At 49.9% G+C, this 23,479-nt stretch overlaps 1 protein-coding gene across 1 annotated transcript in view; it reads left to right on the top strand.

Annotated features, from left to right (window-relative positions):
- The window catches only part of ASIC2 (acid sensing ion channel subunit 2), a 1,244,893-nt gene that overhangs the window by 55,965 nt on the left and 1,165,449 nt on the right, over positions 1-23,479 (top strand). The gene's annotated exons all lie outside the window — the stretch shown is intronic.

The raw sequence follows: 23,479 nt of genomic DNA, 5'->3' as shown, positions 1-23,479 counted from the left end.
ACTGTGGTGGCCCAGATTTGCAGGAGAGAAAGTAGCCCATGCTTGGTGTTGTTGTGGAGTTTACCCATAATCTAGTTTCCTCCCTTCTCTTCTTTTTCTCCTCATCTCTTTTTGTCTTATACCTCTGTGTGTGCATGCTGTTTGACAGAGTTTTGGTTTCCCTGTCTATTTGTGTGGGAAATCACACTCCTGTCAAGCTCCCAACCCTTGGGTAGGGGGCATAAGATCAGGGCTGGTCAGGAGAATGGTCAGGAAGAAGTCTCAGACATCCCCACCTTCACTGTATCTCTGAGACTAGGGATAGCTAAGGTCCATCAACTTGAGGGTCAGCGTTGAAGCCCCGATTTACAACTATCCCCATAGTTCTCATGACATCATTATTGGTGACGTTTCTACCATCTATTCCTAAGCATTTGGTGACCATGCTCTGTAACTTTGTGGTCTTCACTTCGCAACTAAGTTGCTGCAGTTCCTTCAATCTTTCAATACTACCACTCACAGTTTGTCATGGAATATTTTGGAGGGAAGAAATGTCATGAATTGACTTGCTACTCCGATTTCTCCTATTACAGGATTGCACTGGTATCAGTGAGCTCTTTAGAATGAGCTATTCTATCACAAATATTTGTAAAGGCAGATGGCATGGCAATGGGCTGGATATTATACACATGTATATATGTGCGAGATTGAAAATTCTGATTTTAGTGCCTAAGACGTTTGTCTCAGTAATTTTCCACATATAGTGTACATTCTCTTGATACCCTGTAATAGGAAGCCAAGCTAAAGTGATGTGGACGCACTGTATTGGTAAGCACTAGCTGAATCCGTTCCCACAGGGAATTACATGGTCATTTCCCACAGGGAATCCCACCAGTCATTGCCCCCATAGTCTCTATTTCTCTATAGTCTCTATTTGTAATAGCTGGTCTATAGAAGGAGTGGAGTAATCAAATAATGCTACCAAGGCAGCAGGCTGGGGTAAAGTCTGGTGGAGTTTTTTTTTCACAATAATAAATAAGAAAAATGTTAGGGTTAGCGGCAAATGGGCAGACATGATCAGAAAACAAGCCAGGTCCATGCCAACAGATTTAGGAAGAGCAACCATCTGATGGACCTAATGGACTTAAGGCCCAGAGATTGAGCAGGATTTATTATAAGGTCCAGAGTGGCTGAAGACTACATGACAAAATACATTGGTGTAGGTAGAGTTCAATGGGCCCCAGTGCCCATTGAACCTGGGCCCCCCCCCTCAGGGTACAGGATAATTACACTGACACTTGGCTCTTTCCCTCAGCACCCATCTTTCTCATAGTACTGTATCTCGATGATATAATATCCATTATTATAATGCATCTCATAGTCCTCCATATGTTATAATGCACCCCCATAGTGCTCTATATATTATAAAGCACTTCCCATAGTTCTCTATACACTATACAGTCATATACATTACAAATATACATTCATATACAATACGTTCCCCATAGTTCTCTATTAGGGATGATCGAATACTTCGATTAATCGGCTTCGCGAACATTTTCCAAATACCTTGCCACTATTCGACTATTCGCGAATATTCGATGCACAATGTAAGTCTATGGGTGACACGAATAACAACTATTTGGAACTATTCGGGCTTCCCATAGACTTACATTGCGCATTGAATAGTCGAATAGCGGCAAGGTATTTGGAAAATATTCGCAAAGCCGAATAATCGAAGTATTCTATCATCCCTATTCTCTATACATTATAATATACTACCCATAGTCCTCTATATAATATAATACACTTCTCATAGTTCTCTATTCGTTATAATACACTCCTCATAGTTCTCCACGTATTATAATACACTCCCCATAGTGCTCCATATAGTATAATACACTATCGATAGTTCTCCATATATTATAATACACTTCCCATAGCTCTCCATATATTATAATACACTCCCCATAGTTATCCATATATTATAATACACTCCCCATAGTTCTCTATACATTATAATATACTCCCCACAGTCCTCTTCTCCTCATTCCCCGTTGCTCCGGTGTTCTCAGCGTGTCCACCGTTTTGCCGCTCTTCTCATCTCAGCACAGCGCACAGTGGTGACGTCATCGCGCTCCGCTATGCTGAGCTGTTAGAGGGAGACACAGACAGACACAGCAGGAAAATGATGATAGAGGCAGCACCATCTCTCATAATTGCTTTCAATCGTATCAGCAGCTGTGATACCGTTACAATTAAAAGTGTGATCCTCAGCGGGGGGCCCACTGGGGGGGCCCGATGCCAGTGCTGGCACCGGGCCCCCTGAGTCACAGGCTCCACAGTGGTCGTGTGGCCTGCAGCCATTACTGATGCACCACTGGCTGAGGTCCTCGGGCCTCCTGAACCCCCAGGCCCAGTCGCAATGGCGAACCCTGCGACCGAGATTTTTTCGCCCCAGACATTTGGTGCCATTGGTCCCTTACTTGTGCAAGCAAACAATATAGTGAAAAAAGTAGACCAACAGCAGCCAGGAAGAGAAGACCTGAATGTTGCGATGGTGAAAAGGGGCTTCAACTGACATGTTTCAAATGAACTTTCTTGTCAGCTTTAAGCCACCACTAGAGGAAGCTTAGGTACGTTAACATACTAGTGAAATATTAAACTTACCTGTCCCTTACTTAACCATTGTGTAGCTAAAAGAGATGACTAGACATACTGTATGACCAAGGCCTTAGCCAAGATATTTGGATACAGTGATATGGCAGAAAGCTAAATATTTGCCCCAGATGAAGGAAAGCCTAGCTCCAAATTCTTTGCATACTGGGTGTCTGCAGATTTGTCCTGTTCATCTCTATGAGAAATTTTTCTGCAGCACAGGAGTGGAATTGCTGGTAAATGTAACGAGTAACCACAGAGAAATCACTTAGTATAGTAACTCTTCATAAATGATCATAATAGTCTCAGCATTTGTTCAGGATATTTTGGCTCCTATAGATGTGGCAGAGTAGGTTCTCCATTTCGCCCACTATGCCATTGACACACCCCACCAGGGCCTGTTTGGGGGAGACACTTGGAACCGGGCCACGGTTCTGTTGGGTGCTCACAGCAGCAGGGCCGACTCCGTGACCCTGGCGGTGTCGTTTAAAAAGAAGAGGATATATATATATTATATATATATATATATATATATATGTATTTAATATATTTACAGGGGAGAATGATTTGTGACGCCACCTGTTGTCTTCGGCCAGATATAGCCGACGCTGCTGGATGGGACTGCTGGGGCAGATGATGACGCAGCAATGATGGTACAGCTCCCCACAGGTAGAGCTGGGACCCCAGGGCAACCGTAGGCAGTTGTTATGCAGTGAAATTTTTGAACAGCGCGGGGCTGGCGGCGCAGGCAAAAAGTCTAGGACAAAGCGGGATACTGTCATTTTGTTCTTTACTCACAGTTGTCAGTTCCATATTATCACGTCCGGACGGTCAAATGCTGCCCTTGAAGTGCTACGTCTTGTGGTGACGGGATCCAGCCAATCCCCAGGTAATTCAGAGGCACAAGACCAGTGTCCCTTCCTGTGTCCCTTTTCTAGTCATCTTCCTATGCTGGTGTGGCGCCCTGGACTAGCCAGGTCGTCACAGGTAACACTCACACACCCCCACCCCCATTAGACAGTAACATTAGCCAAACATAAAATCCTTGTTGCCTCCCTCCAGGGTCTGATGTCCACACCAGGTGGGGTGGAGCCAAGCGGTTGGCCCCACCCACCGAGGAGTTCACAGGCCTGGAGGCGGGAAAAGTGAGAGAACGAGTTTGGAGTTTGAAGAGTGAGGAGTAAACACTTGAGTGTCTGGGTTTGTGGCCCAGGCACTGACAACAAGGTTGGCAGACGGTAGTGGCCGTCTGCAGGAGTGGTGAAGCAACGTGGAACCGTAGGACCGGGGTCAGGCGTTGGCCCGCCGGTACCGACCGGGGAGCGAAGTGAAGCCAGGGAGCAAAGTGAAGCCAGCACACACAGGCAGGGCCATCGGACCCCGACCAGGCTTGGAGCCGCCGACAATAGTCAAATCCGAGTGTGACCGGAACCCCAGGAATTTCCTAACAGCCAAAGACCCGATAGAAGGCAACCGCCCACACCGTGAGGGTATACAGCTACCGCCTAAGGCTAGAGACATAAGGGCCAGCGCCTGCGGGCAAACAGGCTCCTGCGTCATCCATACACCGGGGAGCGGACTACCGTTGGGGACCCATCGTAGTCAAACAAGTACACAAAGGTGCAGGGAAAGACAGCCGCCATCACCTGTCCGGGCAGAGACACTGCAGCCAGCTGCGGGACCCGTCCATCCAGCCGTTTGGTTTACCAAGGACTTTGTGCATCTCTTACTGAGTGAGTACACCCGTGCCATCCGGCACCGCGCCGCGCTGTCCCTGCAACCCTGCACCTCACCAACCCTGCTTCCCCGTCACACCACCGGGCCCCGGGACCACCGACCCCTACCCACGGAGGGGGGAAACAACATCCCAGCTGCTCCCTCCATCGCTCCCGGAATCCCCGTCACCAGCAGCGGTGGTGCCCATCTTCACCACAACCCGTGGGTGGCGTCACGGACTAAATCCCCCAAACCAACCACCCCTTTTACTCACGGGCGAGGAGCGCCGCTCGAGTCCCCGGATCTGGCCCACACCTCGAGCCACCGAGCAGCAGCAGCCGCAGCAGCGCCGGACCCAAGCGTTAGCGAGCGCGCCGCGGCGGCGTCCTCCCCACCCACAACACTGGCTTCGCCCTCCTGCCCTGCTTCTCACACACAGTGCACTGAGCCGGTGTCCGCGGACCTTTGGGAAGCTTTTCTGCCTAATCCCCTCGCCCTATGTGGTCACCTTTTCAGTGGATTTGCGTGTGGTTGTGGTTGTGGCTTCGGCACATGAAGTTACTTCAACCTCCAGTTTTTCTAGCTGAGCCTGGTTGTTCTCCACTAGTCTAGGGTCTGGTCCCCTTTGCTGCCAAGTCCCACCACACCAGTAAGTCGGCTGTGGATGCGAGCCCACGGGTGGAGCTCTCACTTCCCATGGCTCTAGGACCCCTTCTTTCTTTCTTCCTCCTTTACTTAGGATGAGCTCCTCCGGCTCCAGTCCTCAGGGCTTCTTCCCTCGGCATCCTATTTCGTTCTGCACTTCGTTCTAAATGTGCACCCATTAACTAAACCAACCTCCAGACTGGCTCCGGGACTGTGCTCTCCCTAAGGAGCAATCTCGCCCTAACCTTGTCCTGAAGTGGTGTAGCTATACTAAGGCGGGCTTTGCACATTGCGACATCGCAAGCCTATGCTGCGATGTCGCACGCGATAGTCCCCGCCCCCGTCGCAGGTAAGATATCTTGTGATAGCTGGCGTAGCGAAAATTATCGCTACGCCAGCTTCACATGCACTCACCTGCCCTGCGACCGTCGCTCTGGCCGGCGACCCGCCTCCTTCCTAAGGGGACGGGTCGTGCGGCGTCATAGCGACGTCACACGGCAGGCGGCCAATAGCGGCGGAGGGGCGGAGATGAGCAGGATGTAAACATCCCGCCCACCTCCTTCCTTCTGTATAGCCGCTGGCGGCAGGTAAGGAGATGTTCCTCGCTCCTGCGGCTTCATACACAGCGATGTGTGCTGCCGCAGGAGCGAGGAACTACATCGTACCTGTCGCTGCACCGGCATTATGGAAATGTCGGAGCCTGCACCGATGATACCATAACGACGCTTTTGCGCTCGTTCATCGTATCATCTAGGATTTACACACTACGACATGGCAAGTGATGCCGGATGTGCGTCACTTTCGATTTGACCCCACCGACATCGCACCTGCGATGTCGTAGTGTGCAAATCCGCCCTAAGAGTGTGTGTGAGCAATAGTCTGTGACCTCCTCCTTATGAGGGAATGGGATGTCACACCTCTGTCTGAACTGCAGTATCTCTGTGGCGACTGGACCCTCAGGGGCTCCACACCATTATAGCCAGATGTGCCAGATTCTATTGTCTATAGGACCGCGCTGAAAGCTACTGGATTCTCTTAACTCAGTGAGTTATTATGGGTCACAAAAAATATGAAATGCCCCATGACAGCTCAGCTACATCAGTATATCACACCTGCCTCGACAATAACCAGCTTTATGCATGGAGCCCTTTTCATTCTCTTCCATTGTAAAGAATGAAATGGGAAGATGAGGAAAGAAAGCCACGGACCCACTTGGGGGGAGGGGCGACATGACCAAGGGGGAGGTAGGGAGTGATGGGTTAATAGGGACAGTGGTATATGCCTAATATGGCTTTGGGGGATGGTTTTAGCCGGGGAGGAAGAGGAGGAGCAGGGAAAGGGTTAGCTGGGAGAGGAAGGAGTTACCTCCTCTTCTGTTTCCGGACGCCGAACGATCTGCACGTGCACCTCCATGGCAGATCTTCAGGAGCTCCAGCGTCTGATTCAGGCAGCGGTCGCAGCGCACGGGCCCCTGGCAGTGCAGACCCACATCAGGGCTGCCGGGGTTAACCCGTCGGCGCTTGCCCCTCGTCCCCCCAGCAGCGGCGGGCGCCAGTCGCGGCCCCCCCCGCAGGTATTCCCCGGGCGCGGGGGGGGCGAGGAGGAGATGTAAGAGCCCCTCCAGGGACCCTCCGCAGAGTGCAGCGCAGCAGCAGCGTCTGGCTGCTGCAGAGGCCGGCGGGAGGAATCTTCGTTCCAGCCGCGGCGGTCGGGAGGTGGGAGTGGCCAGCACGGGGCCTGCTTCCGGTCCCGGCCTCCGGGCTGGAGTTACTGAGACTGCAGCGGCTCCAGGCCGGGAGCGCGCTCGGCGCAGGAGAGAGGCCAGCAGATCCCCCTGCAGTCGGCGGGGGGACCGCGGGGCTGCACGTGGCGGTAGGTCCGGCGCCGGGGGGGGGGTCTGCGGTGCCTGACCCCGGTGCGGCTGAGAGAAGGAGTGACGGCGGGAGCCCTGCGGCAACCGCCGGGTCACTCAGTACCGCTGTGCAGCCCCCGGATGTGGCAGTCTCCCGTGGGAGCGGGAGGACTCGGCGGATGGAGGCCTGCAATAGCCCAGGAGGGCCAGAGGCGACGACGGCTGAGATCCGGAGCCGGGCGTCTGGTCGTCCGCGCCCAGAGGCCCCTTGCAGTCGGCAGGGGGGCGGGCGCAAGAGGTCGAGGCCCGGGGTGCCGGCGCGGGGGACAGGACGGTCTCCTGGGTTGTCACCCCGGGGCAAGAGATGGAGCGGGGATGACTCTGCCCACGCGGCGGCCCTGTCTGGCGGCCGTGGTGGGGGGGGTGCTGCGGCGGCGCCCCCCGGATGTCGGATGGAAGATGAGGCCAGCGGCGAGGAGGGGGAAGAGGCTTTCGGTTCGGAGGAGTCGGATGGACGACAGACGGAGGACAGCGAGGCGGCGGTCTCGGGAGACGCCGAGCGGCGGTCGGGTGAGACGGCCGCGGAGGCGGCAGGGGCTGCGCTGGCGGGGGGCTTCGGGGGGGGGGCGGCTGCGGCTACGGCAGCGCCCGCTGGTTTCGCAGTGTGGAGTCAATTGTTGGGGCTGTTGCAGGGGCTGGCGGCGGCTTCGGGAGCGGGGGGGGAGGGGGCCCAGGCGCCGGTGGCGGCGTGGGTGGGTGCAGCCGGTTTAGGGGCCTCGGCGGCGACGGGGGGTGACGGAGCGGGTGCGAGTAGAGGGGGGGGCGAAGGGGGGAGTGAGACGGGGGGGGGGAAAGGAGAAGGAAAAGGAGAAGGAAAAGGAGAAGGAAAAGGAGAAGGAGGATGAGGTGGTGCGCTTAGATGATAGGGCTAAAAGCGAAGTTTATGTTTGTTTTGAGGGCCCGCTGGGGGCCCATTTAAAGAAGGAGGTGCGGGAAAAAATTTGGAAAGGGGAATATGTGGAGATATTTTCTCTGCTTCCCCTGGAGAAATTTAATTTGGATAGGGTTAAGCCGAGTGATTCCAAAAAGGAGAAGGACGAGGAGGAAAAGCGCCGTTATAGGCTTATTCCTCGGACTTTTGCCAACTGGCTACAGGCATTTGCGATTTTGGCGAGCGTGGTCGGGGAGAAGGAGCCGGAGCATTGTTCGGCTTTGTTCGGCTACATGGATGCGATAGGGGAGGCTTATCGAGTTTATGGCGGACTGGCGTGGCTGCGCTACGACGAGCAATTTAGGCAGCGGAAGGCATTGCGGCCAGATATGCGTTGGGACCATAAGGATATTTCCTTATGGATGCGATTGATGTCGGCACCGGCTCAGCCCTTTCGGGGGGGCGCCGGGGGTTCGGGGGGGGCCGGGTCCCCGGCAAGTTTCAAGAAAGGTTTGTGTTGGCAGTACAATGAAGGGCAGTGCAGGTTTGGAGCGGCGTGCCGTTTTAAGCATGAATGCTCCGGATGTGGGGGGGGACATAGCTTGTCCAAATGTTTTAAAAAAGGAAAAGGAAAGGCTGGTGATGGGGCTGGTAAGAGGGACGACGCCGGTGAAGGTAGAAGTGATGGTTCCGTTTTTAAATAGGTATCCGGACAAGGAGGCGGCGGCGTTGTTAAGTTCTGGTTTTTCGGATGGTTTTCATATTCCGTCGGTTGTTAATGCATCGGTTCCGCCGTATCGTAATTTGCGTTCCGCTCGGGATCACCCGGAAGTGGTGGATGAGAAGCTGGAAAGGGAGGTGGCTTTGGGCAGGATGGGCGGCCCTTATGTCGCCCCGCCGTGCGGGAATTTGGTGGTGTCACCGTTGGGGGTGGTACCAAAGAAGGAGCGGAATAAATTTCGGCTGATTCATCATTTGTCTTACCCGGAAGGGTTATCGGTGAATGATGGCATTGCGCCGGAGTTGTCGGCGGTATATTATGTGTCGTTCGATAAGGCGTTGGACCTGGTTAGGGCGGCGGGGCGGGGTGCATTGATGGCAAAGGCGGATGTGGAAGCAGCGTTTCGGTTGTTACCGGTTCATCCAGATAGTCAGCATTTGTTGGGTTGCTGGTGGGATGGCAGTTATTATGTTGATCGTTGTTTGCCAATGGGCTGTTCCATTTCGTGTTCGTACTTTGAGGCATTTAGTTCGTTTGTTGAGTGGGTGGTTCGGGACGTGTCCGGGCTTACGTCCATCATTCATTACTTGGATGATTTCCTGTGTGTCGGGCCGGCGGGTTCGATGGTTTGTGCGGGTTTGCTATTTGCGTTGCAAAAAGTTGCGGCCAGTTTCGGGATTCCTTTGGCGCCGGATAAGACGGAAGGCCCGGCGCCGGTGATGTGTTTTCTGGGAATTGAAATTGACACCATTGCTATGGAATGCAGGTTGCCGGCGGAGAAGGTCCGTGATTTGAGGTCCGCAGTGTCAGGGGTAAAAGCGGCGAAGACGGTGCGGCTTAAGGCGGTGCAGTCTTTGCTTGGAAAATTGAATTTTGCTTGCAGAATTGTGCCAATGGGGAGAGTGTTTGCGAGGCGTTTGGCGACGGCGACGGCCGGGGTACGGTTGCCGGCGCATTTTGTGCGGATCACAAAGGCGATCAGGGACGATTTGGAAGTATGGGATCAATTTTTGCAGCATTTCAACGGCCGGACGCTGGTGATGGAGAGGGTGGCGTCTAACGGGGCGTTGCAGCTGTTTACGGATGCGGCGGGGTCGGCCGGGTTTGGGGCTGTCTTCAGAGGTCATTGGTGTGTCGGGCAGTGGCCACAGGCGTGGCGGGAGAGCGGCTTGGTTAGGAATTTGGCTCTGTTAGAGCTATTCCCCATTGTAGTGGCAGTGGAGCTATGGGGGTCGCACTTTGCCGGAAGGAAAGTGTGTTTTCATTGTGATAACCAGGCGGTGGTGCACGCGATTAACAACTTGTCTGCTAAGTCGGAGCCGGTGGTGGTGTATTTGCGGCATTTAGTGTTGAGATGTCTGCAGTTGAATGTGCAGGTAGTGGCAAGGCACGTTCCGGGTGTTGACAACGAGGTGGCTGATGCTTTGTCTCGTTTTCAGTTCAGCAGGTTTCGGGCGCTGTTGCCGTGGGCGGACGAAGTTGGAGTGGAGTGCCCCGAGGATTTGTGGCATCTGGTGAGGCGGTGATCTCAGACTTGATTCGGAACTCGGTGACCGAGGTGACTTGGTGCCGGTATGCTAAGGTGTGGGCTGAATGGGAGGAGTTGTTGCGTCTGATGTTTGGTGGGGAAAGCGTGGATTACTTGGTGGCTTTGTTGTCATTGGTGAGTACGGATTTTTCAGCCGGGCGATCGGCATCGGCTGTGGCACATCGGGTGTCGGCAGTGGCATTTTGGTTAAAAATGAGAGGGGAGCGTGATGTTTCACAGGATTTTCGGGTTCGTCAGGCTTTGCGGGGCTTTCGCCGTGGCGTACGGGAGAGGGACAAGAGGCGCCCTGTATCGTTTGGTTTGTTGAGACGGATGGTGGGTGGCCTGAGCGGCATTTGTGAGTCTGTGTACGAGACGGTTCTATTTACAACGGCTTTCGGTCTCGCTTTTTATGGGGCGTTCCGGATAGGCGAGCTGGTGAGCCCGTCCAGGGTGACGGGTGGTGGTTTTGATGTTTGAGGACGTGCAAGTGAGCAGTAGTCAGGTGGAGTGCCGGATTCGCCGGTCAAAAATGGATCAGCTGGGCCGTGGTAGATTGGTGGTGTTATATGCGGTTCCAGGAGAGGAATTGTGCCCTGTGCGTTTAGTCGAGAGATTTATGGCCGTGAGGGGAGGCTTACCTGGCCCGTTGTTGCGGCATTTGAATGGGTCGTTTTTGTCGAGGTTTCAGTTTGTGGCGGTGCTGCGGCTAAGTCTACGTAACGCGGGGGAGCGCCCGGAGGAATTCGGGTCGCATTCATTCCGAATTGGTGCAGCAACGGAGGCAGCCCGTTGGGGGATTGGAGATGAGGTGGTAAAGCGTATTGGTAGATGGGAATCTTCTTGTTTTCGGCGGTATGTGAGACCGCAGTTGTTGTAGCATCATGGGACTTTGGTTACGTGCGGAAGGTTTGAGGAAAGGGGTGTTTTTTGATGTGTTGGTGGTTGTGCTGTTATTGGTTTTGATATTTTCGTTTTGTTTTATTTGTTATAGGGAAGTGCCTGATCTGGATCTTGGGGCACTCCTTCGTATTTTGGGGTGCCCGTCGGGCGGAGGTCCGCCCGAATGGTCGACAGCTGGGTTTGGATCGTGCGCAGGCGACTGTTCGATGGATCGGAGTTCGGGGCATGGAGTGGGGCAGGGTGGTCCCGGAATTTCGTTTCCATTGTAAAGTTGAGCGGCCCCCGGATGTGCTGGTATTGCATGTGGGGGGTAATGATCTTGGTGCCAGGGCGTCGCGGGATTTGATCCGAGACATAAAGATTGATTTACTGCAGTTGTGGAAGCGGTATCCTGGTTTGCTGGTCGTATGGTCTGACATAGTGACCAGGTTGGCATGGAGAGGGGCTCGGTCGGTGGAGAAGGTTAATAAGGCCAGGGCCCAGGTGAATAGGGTAGTGGCTAGGTTTGTGACCAGGAATGGTGGGATTGTGGTACGGCACAGGGATTTGGAGCCGGCTGATTGGCGATTTCGGAGGGGTGATGGTGTGCACCTCAACGAGGTCGGTCTGGATTTATGGGCGTTGGGTCTGCAGGATGGTGTGGAGCGTGCTTTTGGTGTGTGGCGGGTCCAGGCCACGTAAGGTGTCACGTGGTCTGTCCTGTGGCGGTGGGGGTAGGTCTGGTCCAGAGGTTTGGAAGTGATTGGTGGCTGGACCGGGAGTCATTGTCTTGGTATGGTGGCTCTCGGTTTCCGGGATGTGGCAGGCACGGGGTTCTGCCAAAGTGTGGGGGTCAATCCGTGGGTGATTGGCACCTCGTCTCTGGGTCGGTGTGTTGCGGCCGGGGACAGGGGGAGTAGTAGTAGTGGACTGGGCCTACCCCGGGGGGTATTGTAAATGTTATTGTCTATTGTTACCGTTATGTGGTTGTTTTGGGTCGCCCGTTGGACGGCGTCCCTAAGGTACTAGTCTGTAAAACAATAGGCAATAAAAAAGGCTGCTGTGGCCATTTGAACCAAGTCGCATGCAGTCCGTGTGTTTAATTTTAGAGGATAAGGGGGTTTGGTTACACAGACATCATGACCGGAGAATCCTCCCTCAGCTGGTCAAGAAAGCCACGGACCCACTTGGGGGGAGGGGCGACATGACCAAGGGGGAGGTAGGGAGTGATGGGTTAATAGGGACAGTGGTATATGCCTAATATGGCTTTGGGGGATGGTTTTAGCCGGGGAGGAAGAGGAGGAGCAGGGAAAGGGTTAGCTGGGAGAGGAAGGAGTTACCTCCTCTTCTGTTTCCGGACGCCGAACGATCCCCGCCCACCCTCCCTTTGTGTTGTCATGTGGGAGATGTTTTTGGGTAGTTGGGATACCTTTTGTCACAGTAGCGGTGGGGGTAGGTCTGGTCCAGAGGTTTGGAAGTGATTGGTGGCTGGACCGGGAGTCATTGTCTTGGTATGGTGGCTCTCGGTTTCCGGGATGTGGCAGGCACGGGGTTCTGCCAAAGTGTGGGGGTCAATCCGTGGGTGATTGGCACCTCGTCTCTGGGTCGGTGTGTTGCGGCCGGGGACAGGGGGAGTAGTAGTAGTGGACTGGGCCTACCCCGGGGGGTATTGTAAATGTTATTGTCTATTGTTACCGTTATGTGGTTGTTTTGGGTCGCCCGTTGGACGGCGTCCCTAAGGTACTAGTCTGTAAAACAATAGGCAATAAAAAAGGCTGCTGTGGCCATTTGAACCAAGTCGCATGCAGTCCGTGTGTTTAATTTTAGAGGATAAGGGGGTTTGGTTACACAGACATCATGACCGGAGAATCCTCCCTCAGCTGGTCAAGTAAATTCACATTTTTAAGATGGAATCTTAAAGTGGAGTCTACAGCTCTGAGAAAAATGAATTTAATTGTCATCTGGGAGCAAAACTCGTGAGATATTATCTCCACATTTGTTGACTTAAAGGAGTTGATTCAGGATTGAAACTATTGAAACTATATTAGGGGAAAATCACGGCAATCTTTAGTATTCAGGACCTCGATCACTGTGGCAGCCATTTGATTGATAAAGCCAAGTAAAGATTTATTTGCTACTTAGAATCTTTTCGGCTTCCATAAAAAGAAACTGTTACCATATCAGATTAAAAGTACCAAGTTTTTGCTTTTATTTTATTTCTATTGCTCCCCTAAGTATTCAGTATTGTTTTTTTTTAAACTGTTTATTTGGTGCAAAATGTTATTGTCTTTAGCAAAGGGGTGTGGTATATATGGTAATAAGGCAAAGAAATGCCCCCAAAGAATCTGGTGATCCAGCTGTGGCACCCCAGGGGGTCGGGGGAAAATACTCGTCACCGGGCCGGTGAGGATCCCCTGTCACGGGTGGCCCTGCCCGGCTTCGTGATCCCGAAGTGTACACGGAGGGAGAGGGAGAATAAAGGATGATGGTGGAGGTTGATTTCGTGATGCCGCCTGTGGTATGCAGCCAGGGATTTAGCCACCGCTGCTGTCGCTGTCCTCTGTTGCGGATGGTAAAAGCAGCTAAGGCGTTTCTGCTCCCCACAGGTGGAGCAGGCCTTGGGGAGGATGATGAGGGGAGTAGTGATGGTGGTTGGGGTCCCTCCTATCCCGGTGTAGGTGGAATATGTAAGGGGTTGCGGGTGTTTCCTGCACTTGCTGCAGACCCTGGAATCCTGTGTAGCTGTAGGGAACCCGGGCTGAGCTGGATGCTCCAAGCCAAGGGCCCTATGGCGCTCTCAGAAGTGTGAAGTAGAAGAGAGTGGACTGAGGTCCCCAAGTGCGACTTACCCCAAGCTGTGCCCAGGGATAACTATGTGTGAAGATGCTCCTTCCCTTTTCCCCAAGTGGTGTCCACCCCCCAGGTGGCTGGTTCCAGTGATCGGGAAAGTTCCATGCTTCATGATGGCCAACCCCCCTCCCTACCCTAGGCCTTCCCCCCAATGGGAAGGCACCTAACTGTTTGTGGTGTGTCAATGTGAGAATCACCAGCGATTAACCTCTCCTTACCCGGGATGAGTACTACATCTTAAAAGAGATGCAGTACCCTGTGGCAAGCCTCAGGGGCACCACACAGCCGCCTTAGTAAATTAAAAAATAAACAGCACTAAATAAAACGTCCATATCTCTGCAACCATATGGTGGATTTAGAAAAAAAATTAAAAAAAAAAAGTAAAATAGCAGAATACAAGAAGAGAAGTGGGAATTGATTCTTCTCCTACTCATATCTCTGATGAATGGACATTAATGCCACATCCAAGCAATTTTCTTCTTTCCTAGAAAACCCCTTTAAGGCTATGTGCGCACTGGGAAATGGAATTTTCTTGAGAAAATTCCGCATGCTCTTAAAGATTACCGCACCCGCGGTAAAAAACCGCGGCAAACCGCATCCGAAAACCGCATGCGGTTTGCCGTGGTTTGCTGCGGTTTCACCGCGGTATTGTTCGCGGTATTGCCGCGGTTTTGCCGCGTGCGGGTTGGGATGTGCTTTATTGCATTCAATGCAATAAAGCACATTGAAAAAAAAAAAAAAAGTAATTTAATTCTGAGATAGTAGATAGATAGACAGAAGAATAGATAGAGGGATAGATAGACAGACAGATAGAGGGATAGATAGATAGATAGATAGATAGATAGATAGATAGAGGACAGATCGCTACATTTCCCACGGTCGGCAGTGAGTGCACATTACCGGCCGTGGGAAATGACCGGTAATTACCTCTGCTGTCTGCTGCTTTCATTCAGCGCTGTGTCTGTGACAGTCGCGGCTGGATGTAAGCAGCGCAGGACCTGTGGATTATGCCGGAGCTTTGGTGCGGGAGGGGTTAATAAAATGGTGAACGAGGCTTGTTTGTTTTATTTAAAATAAAGGATTTTTCGGTGTCTGTGTTTTATTCACTTTACTTACGGGTTGATCATGTCAGCTGTCACATAGACGCTGCCATGATCAAGCCTGGAGTTAATGACGGTGATCCACCATCATTAACCCCTTGTATTACCCTGCTGCCACTGCTACACGGCGTCAGGAAGAGCCGGGGACACGCCGGTGCTGCCACATAATGCATGCGACAGTCGCGGGGCAGCTGCGGCTGATATTCTCGGCTGCCGGAGGGGGAGTGAGGCGGGGGACATTAACCCTGCCCCTCTCCCTCCCCAGCCTGAGAATACCGGGCCGCCGCTGGACGGTAAATATATAGCGGAGCCCACGTGTTTTGTTTTCTATATTTCCGTTTGCTTTCTATGTGTGTTCTATGTGTCTGTGTCTATGTGTTCTGTGTCTGTGTTTGTGATCTGTGTGTGTTTACAGTCTGCTTTGCTTCCTCTTCCTGTAATGACATCACTTCCCTGCAAAACCCCAGACAGGCGATGTATATTACCGGAGGTAAACCGCGAAATACCGCAGGGAATAACGCAGCAAAACGCAGTGAACCGCACAGAATTTGCTTCCTGCGTTATTCCCTGCGGAATTTCATGATTAACATTGGAGTCAATGGAGTGAAATCCCGATGTGCGGAAAAGAAGTGACATGCACTTGTTTTTGCTGCGGGATTCCCGCAGCAAAACATGCAGCTGTCAAATTCCGCCCAGTGCGCACAGGATTTTTTTTTCTCCATAGGATTTGCTGGTGTTTCACTGCACAGATGTTATGAACTTTTCTGCAGCGAAACATGCAGCAAATCCGCGGAAAATCCGCGGCAAAATCCGGTAAGTGCGCACATAGCCTAAACACTTTCATCTCCTGGCGATTTTCCATTTTTCGTTTTTGTTTTTTGCTCCCCTTCTTCCGAGAGTCGTACCTTTTTTATTTTTCCATCAATCTTGCCATATGGAAGCTTGTTTTTTGTGGGACAAGTTGTACTTTTAAATGAAACCACAAGTTTTACCATATGGCAAACAAATTCCAAGTGCGGAAAAATTGCAAAAAAAAGTGTGATCGTACTTTTGGGAGTATTTTATTCACCGTATTCACTATATGGTAAAACTGATGTGTCAGTGTAATGCCTCAGGTTGGTACGAGATACCAAACATGTATAGGTTTACTTTTATTTAAGGGGTTAAAAAAATTCAGAAGTTTGTCCAAAATAGTGGAGCACTTTTTACATCATTTTCCCCAACCCATAGCGTTTTCATTTTTTGGGATCTGGGGCTCAGTGATGATTTATTTTTTACATCTCAAGTTGAAGTTTTTAATGGTACCATTTCTGCTCCGATGCTGTTTTGATTGACTGTTATTGCATTTTGCGCAAAATTTGCAATGACCAAAAAACGTAATTTAGGCGTTTAAAATTTTTTTTGCTGCTATGACGTTTACCAATCAGATTAATTGACTTTATATTTTCCTGGATTGGGTGTTTTTGAATGCGGTGATGCCAAATATATGTATATTTTTTATTTTGCTAACCCTTTTAATTTTCAATGGGGCGAATGGGGAGTCATTTGAACTTTTAAGTTTTTCATTTTTTTTTTAATTTTTTAAAACTTTTTATTTTTTTTATTTATTGTACTAGTCTCCCTACGTGGATATAAAAATCTGCAGTCTGATCGCTGATTCATTTCTGTTGATCAAAGTTGCACAGCTCTGATCACCAGAAATGGAGTGTTTCTGTAAAGCCTGCTTTACACGTTGCAATTTGTTGTGCAATCACGTTTGCGATTTGACACGCCCAGATCGCATATGTGATCTAATGAGATTGCACGTAGGTCGTTCATTTGCTGTTACACGTGCGTTGGTAGTTTATGTTAAATTGATCAATTTTGTGTGCGATCCTTTAGATCATGTGTTCTGTGACGTATGCATTGGGCACCCTTTTTTTTTTTTTATTTATTGACTTGCCAAGCGTGTATAATGTGTAGGGATGCGTTTTTACTATGTCATCTGCCATTCAGCTCTGCTACATGGCCGCTGCCAGCAGACATAGACAGCCATGTAGCAGAGCTGAATAGCAGATGACAGCAGACACAGAAAGAGCCGCACGATCAGAATGAACTCGGGTTAACTTCACCCGACTTCATTGTCATGCTGCGGCTCTGTCTGTGTCGCGTCCTGATTAGCGGTCACCCGTGAAGGACTCACCGGTGACCGCTAAACTCCTGAGTAACTGAATTGAGCAGCCCTCTCTCATATACTCCCCGATCCCCGGCGCGGCGCTGCACGGCATTCACACTGCTCCGGCGGCTTTTACTATTTTGAAAAAGCCGGCTGCTCATTAAACAATCTCGTATTCCCTGGTTTCCCCGCCCACCGGCGCCTATGATTGGTTGCAGTGAGACACGCCCCCACGCTGAGTGACAGGTGTCTCACTGCACCCAATCACAGCAGCCGGTGGGCGTGTCTATACTGTGCAGTGAAATAAATAATTAAATAATTAAAAAAAACAACGTGCGGATCCCCCCCAATTTTAAAACCAGCCAGATAAAGCCATACGGCTGAAGGCTGGTATTCTCAGGATGGGGAGCTCCATGTTATGGGGAGTCCCCCAGCTTAACAATATCAGTCAGCAGCCACCCAGAATTGCCGCATACATTAGATGCGACAGTTCTGGGACTGTACCCGGCTCTTCCCGATTTGCCCTTGTGCGTTGGCAATCGGGGTAATAAGGAGTTATTGGCAGCCCATAGCTGCCAATAACTCCTAGATTAATCAGGTCTGGCGTCTCCCCGAGATACCTTCCATGATTAATCTGTAAGTGACAGTAAATAAACACACACACCCGAAAAAATCCTTTATTAGAAATAAAAAACACAAACATATACCCTCGTTCACCACTATAATAAGCCCGAAAAAGCCCTCCATGTCCGGCGTAATCCAGGATGGTCCAGCGTCGCTTCCAGCTCTGCTGCATGGAGGTGACCGGAGCTGCAGAAGACACAGCCACTCCTATCAGCTCCATGCAGCAACTGAAGACAGCCGCACGATCAGCTGAGCTGTCACTGAGGTTACCCGCGGCCACCGCTGGATCCAGTGGCAGCGGGTAACCTCAGTGACAGCTCAGCTGATCGCGCGATTCCCTTCATTAGCTGCGTGGAGCTGACAGGAGCAGTAGTGTATTCTGCAGCTCCGGTCACCTTCATGCAGCAGAGCTGGAAGCGACGCTGGACCATCCTGGATTACGCCGGATTAAGCGGCCCCTAAGCTATGTGAAGTGCCTTTGCCTTTGCCTTCAGGTGCTGCTGCGGCCAGGAGATCTGTAGTCTCCCTGGCCTCCGGTCTTTATTGCTGGGCAGATTAGGTCCCTCACAAACTCGGACGCCGGTGTCTGGTAGTTAGAGCTGTTCCTCGGGGATGAACCGGTCTTGTTCCACATCCCCAGTCACTCCTCTTTTGCCTCACTCCTGGATCCCTCAGTCTGTCTCACAACTCACATGTACGGGTTTAGCACAGCCCTCTCCATCTTGATGTCATCACCGTCCTGACTCAAGCTCAACTCTCAACTGTCAACTGTGACTACACCTCCAGACCTTGATTTAAAGGGGACTTCACCTGAGCTCGGCTTGTAGAGCTCCCCCTCCAGGCTTGGAGTGGAAGTGTTGTTTGTGGGATTACCTGATGTGGAGATCCTTCCCTGCCCCAGGTACAGGTATATCTGTGGCAACCGAACACTGGGGTGCCACAATAGCAGCCACGGTCAGGTACTGCACATCTGCCTCCCATTTAAATCAATAGGAGGTAGATGTGCAATTAGAAACACACAAGGTCCAAAAACATATTAAATTAGCCTTCAAAGAAGCAACTATGTCACAGAAAGCACCCTAAGGTAAACTACCTGGGTATTTTGAAGAAACGCTAAGAAATAAATTCAAAAGGTTTTTTCATTCCATCATTTTTTATTTTTTATTCAAACAAACACCACACCACAAAGGAGATTATGTTACATCCAAAAAACTGTCACAGGTTAGAAAGGTTTGGCAATACATATCCTGCTATGCAGTAATCATCAATTTTTTAAAATTTTAGTTTTTGATATATATATATATGGTTTGATTCATACAGTGCAGCGGCTTATCATACTGGCGAAAAAAGTATTAAATTTTTGCCTCTGAAAATATCAATTAACCGGCTGATTTTTACATGTAAAAAGCAGTAATAGGGGACATGAAATATCGGCCTCTATTTTGTGGACATATGTCTAAACATAACACCAAAGGACTAGGGGAGAAACTTCCATACCAAATAGTCTAATATTATGTTCAAAATACCTCACTGGCAAAAACAATTTTTTTTATATACTACTAATCAGCCGATAAATAGATAATACTAGCGGTTTCACCTAGGTTTAGGCATAGAAGCAGTGACACACTGATAGCCTTATATGTCCGACAAATGTCGCATGAGTTTAGGCATACAATACAGTGACACACTTCTGCCTATCAGTCCACAAGCAAAGCCGTAACCAGCCTTTTGCCACACAAAGCTGTAATAAGTGTGGCCAAACACTAATATAAATTCACAGTGTATGACCGATAGTATCACACAGCACCGCACGAATAGGAGGTAGATGTGCAATACCTGGCCATGGCTACTATCAAAGGGCTGAAGCCTGTAGCCGTGGGCTTTATCTGTGCTGGGTATCATAATATCGGTGGACCCTAAGCCAAATATTTGTATTTATTTATTTTTATACCATGATAGAAGCACACAGCATATGTGATTGGAAGCAGTCAGCTGACACACTGCCACTCTGGGTGGGAGAGCTGTCTGATTGCAACCAATCAAAGACATCGGTGGGTGGGGAAAGCAGTGCAAATGCAATGAAGGTAATGAGCGGCCCCAGAAGGGAAGCAGTTATAGCCCCACCAGAGCCTCGGTAAGTATAGCACACCTGCTCCTATCGCCTATCCTTCCTACCACCATTTTTAATTGCCAGATTACCTTGGATGTAGACCTCGCATCCATCCTATAATAATGAAAGAGACACTCCCATCAGAAAAGAATTTGAAATTTGCATCAGGCTGTAATCTGCCAGATCTCTCTGCCTGCCTATCCTCTATCTCTGTATTAGTGATAACAAGAGCAATGGGGTTGTAGATGGGTCTGCAGTGGCGAGAGGTTAAAGGGAACAAATCACCAGGATTTTCACATATAACTTAAAGCCAGTGCTATACTGGCACTATCAGGCTGAGTCTATACATACCTGTAGTGGTCAGCTCGGATGTTTAGGTTTTGAAATCCAAGAAAGTGAAGGTTGTAAAATGAGCAGCTTCTTGAGTGACAGCAGCTGAGGAGCAGATAATATATTCATAGTTATCCCCCTCCCCCTGTTAGAATTAGCATAAGTATTAAACAAACGATTCACTTTGTCTAGCAGGACCTAGGTGAGGTCATAGCCATGTGACCTGGTATCCAGCTTTGGTGGCTGAGGATCTGCCCCTTCTAGTCACATGGGTATGACCTCACCACAATTTCTTGGATTTGAAAACCTATACATCCGAGCTGACCACAAATGGTATGTATAGAATCAGCCTGATAGTGCCAGTATAGCACTGGCTTTAGGTTATATACAAAAATCCTGGTGATTGGCCCCCTTTAAAGTATCCACTGTATCAAGGAGGGCAGAAAAAAACAAGTTATAGAAGAGGTAGAAAGCAAATAAAGAGAAAATAAATGTGGAATAGAAGCTATGTTGAATTATTAGCTACTGGAGATGGCAGCACCTTGGATTTACAAAAACCTCACATCCAGCCTATATTACTGAAACAGACACTTCCATCAAAAAAGGATCTGAAATTTGGATCAGCCTGTAACCTGCCAGATCTTTCTGCCTCCATCCCTTCTCTCTGTGTTAGTGATAACAGGAGCGAGGGGGTTGTACAGTGGAGAAAGGTTAAACTATCCACTGTGTCAGGGAGGGCAGAAAAAAAAAACGAGTTTTAGAAGAGTCGGAAAACAAATGAAAAGAAAATAGATGCAGAATAGAAGCTAAATTGATTTATTAGCTACTGAAGACAGCAGCACCTTATATCGACCTCGCATCCAGCCTATATTACTAGAAAAGACACTCCCATCAGAAAATAATCTAAAAATTTGGATCAGGCTGTAATCTCAAACATAGTTCAATTTCATTAATCACTAAATAAGTAAAAATATTTTTTTCCATGTGGTTTGCATCTTTTTATTAACATTTTACAAATTTTAATACAAGGAATAAGGGAGGAATTAGGGAAAGGGAAAAAGGAATAGACATAAAGGAAAAAAGGAAAAACCAACAGTTAAGTGTCGCCTTTATGGCCAATGCTTCAAAATTATTACGTCACCAACATACTTGGAACAACAAAAACAATAATATACATGAGAAATAATAATCATTACATGTCAGGAGGCTAAGTTATATGCAGACTAGGCATTAATGTTTCCGCCCATAAAGACCATCTCAATTTGTATCTCAAAAAGTTCTTTTCTTTCAATGCAAAACTATACTCATATGAATTATGTGATGATATCCGTTCAATAATTTCAGTTATGGAAGGTGCCTCTACCTGTCTCCATTTTGAAGCAATAAGATGTTTTACCACGAGTAGAATATGGCAAATTATGTGTCTGCATAGGTCTTTAAACTCTTCTATACCAATTAACAATAGTGCCAGTTGGGGGGAGAGAATGAAACTCTGTGATGTAACTTTATTAGATCACACACATCTTCCCACATCTTTTTTAAAGGTGGACAACTCCAAACAAATATGCAAAATAGACCCAATTTCTCCACACTCTCTCCAGCACGAAGGAGAGTTAGGGGCACTTTGCACACTACGACATCGCAAGCCGATGCTGCGATGCCGAGCGCGATAATGCCCGCCCCCGTCGCAGCTGTGATATCATGGTGATAGCTGGCTTAGCGAACATTATCGCTACGGCAGCTTCACATGCACTCACCTGCCCTGCGACGTCGCTCTGGCCGGCGAACCGCCTCCTTATTAAGGGGGTGGGTCGTGCAACATCATAGCGACGTCACACGGTAGGCGGCCAATAGAAGCAGAGGGGCGGAGATGAGCGGGACGTAAACATCCCGCCCACCTCCTTCCTTCCGCATAGCCGGCCGGGATGCAGGTAGGAGATGTTCCTCACTCCTGCGGCTTCATACACAGCGATGTGTTGATAACGTTAAATTCAATGATTTTTGCCACTGTTCCAATTGAAAAGTCTGACCAAGATCTTTCTCCCAGTTCAGAATATATCTTTTATCAAATTGGAGGTCTTCATTAATAATGGCATAAATGTTGCTAGTTTTCCAATAAAACTTGTTTTGTGGGTTAAATAAAATATCCAACAAATCTACTGGTAGTGAAAAAAGGTAACTTTTTGTTTTTATTTAAGTACTGGTTAAGGAGTGTCCAATTTGCCAGTTCATTTAAAGGGAGATTACATTTATGACGAATTGTCTGGAAAGGTAATAATCAGTTATTACATGAAATATCATGAAAACTGTTTATATTATACTTCCTCCATGTTGTTAAATCTAGCCTAGGGACCAATACTTCAAATAATTCAATTGAGATTGTCCTGATGTCTACAAGTTCACTTCTATCTATATATATAATTGCCTTATTCTGTCTGTCTGTCTGTCTGTCTATCTGTCTGTCTGTCTGTCATGCTCCAAAATTGTGTCCTTACGGTGACACAAAGCTGATTGGCCGCTGGGCTCGCCATGGCCCCGCCCCCCCACACGGATTGGCCGCTCGCCCAGGCTGCGCCCCCACACGGATTGGCCAGCCGCTCGCCCAGGCTCCGCCCCCCCCACAGATTGGCCTCTAGCCCCGGCACCCTGCAGGCATTGGCAATTCAGCCACGCCACGCCCCGCCCCCCTCACGCAATGCACGTTAGCTCTGGCCCCACCCCCTCCCTCCCCCCGCGCATTTCTCTAACTGACACGGCTGTCACGGAGGTGAGTACGGTACTCCCTATCCCCCCCCAACCCCCCCCCCCCCCGGCCCCCGCTCCCAAAGGGGTGGTGTGGATACTCGCATGGTTACAAGCGCTGTCACGGAGGTGAGTACTGTACTCCCTCCCCCTCCCCCGGCCCCCGCTCCCACGGCAGTGGTGGGAGTGGTGTGGATACGTTGGTAACCATGCTCGCATGGTTACAAGCCCATCAAGGTCCTGCTGCGCCGGAAGGTCCACACGCACACACACAAACATACACACACATCAGATCACACTCACACTCACTCTCATACACACCTCACACACACCTCACATCGCATCCACATACTCACGACATCCTGGGATATCGCTTGCTTCTCGGCGGCGAAAATGTGCTGTTGTGATCTTCCAGGACCTGACGGAGGATCACATGGCCAGAAGCATGTGATATCCCCGGATGTTGTGAGTATGAGCGCGTAAGTGCGATATCGTCAGTGTCTGTGTGTGTGAGTGGATGCGATCGGGTGTGTGTGAGTGGATGCGATCGGGTGTGTGTGAGTGGATGCGATCGGGTGTGTGTGAGTGGATGCGATCGGGTGTGTGTGAGTGGATGCGATCGCGTGTGTGTGAGTGGATGCGATCGGGTGTGTGTG

This window comes from Anomaloglossus baeobatrachus, chromosome 5 (assembly GCF_048569485.1).
Source record: "Anomaloglossus baeobatrachus isolate aAnoBae1 chromosome 5, aAnoBae1.hap1, whole genome shotgun sequence".
Lineage (NCBI taxonomy): Eukaryota > Metazoa > Chordata > Amphibia > Anura > Aromobatidae > Anomaloglossus > Anomaloglossus baeobatrachus.
Note: the sequence above shows the minus strand (reverse complement) of the source record. Positions and strands in the feature narration are given on the sequence as shown.